Below are 522 nucleotides of genomic sequence, written 5' to 3'. Positions count from 1 at the left end.
TGGACAGTTATTACAAATTAAAAACCCATTAGTAAACAAAGATAACGCATGTTGTGTAGTGCACTTATTAATGTTCTTTTCATCATCTGACTGTGAGTGTTATATATAAATGTTCTTTTCATCATCTGATTGTGAGTGTTATCGCCTTGTTTAACTTTGTCTTTTTGGTTCCTTCAGGATGCAAACCAACAACATTGTCAGAATGAAGTTCAAGGAAATATATATTTTCTTCAAAACCTTTTACATTTGAAAAGTTTTTGGAATGTGGTAAGAAATAAACTTTAACATAGTTAATATCATTAATACTTTTCCCTCTGAATTTTTTTTTTTTAATAGTAATATAAGTGTATGATTGTGTCTTATGTTGAATAAAAATAACTCGCTTACTTCCTTTGGCATTGCTGGCCTTTGTCAGTTTGTCAATGGTTTGTCTTCCTTCAGTTGCAAAAAAATCGTCCTACAATGGATGTTAAAGTCTTGATGAGTCAAAGACAGAGGTTGATGAGGAATCATTCGACTACC

At 31.2% G+C, this 522-nt stretch overlaps 1 long non-coding RNA gene across 1 annotated transcript; it reads left to right on the top strand.

Moving 5' to 3' along the window:
* The first annotated feature begins 111 nt into the window (after positions 1–111).
* Positions 112–445, top strand: LOC107756969 (uncharacterized). Its single transcript, XR_001641881.1, has 2 exons — positions 112–267; positions 416–445. It is a non-coding gene; the product is annotated as an uncharacterized LOC107756969 (long non-coding RNA).
* The last annotated feature ends 77 nt before the right edge of the window (positions 446–522 follow it).

The sequence above is a fragment of the Sinocyclocheilus rhinocerous genome, unplaced genomic scaffold (assembly GCF_001515625.1).
Source record: "Sinocyclocheilus rhinocerous isolate Xijiao unplaced genomic scaffold, SAMN03320098_v1.1 scaffold39979, whole genome shotgun sequence".
Classification (NCBI taxonomy): Eukaryota; Metazoa; Chordata; class Actinopteri; order Cypriniformes; family Cyprinidae; genus Sinocyclocheilus; species Sinocyclocheilus rhinocerous.
The sequence above is the reverse complement of the archived record's forward strand: the minus strand, read 5'-3'. Positions and strand labels throughout refer to the sequence as shown.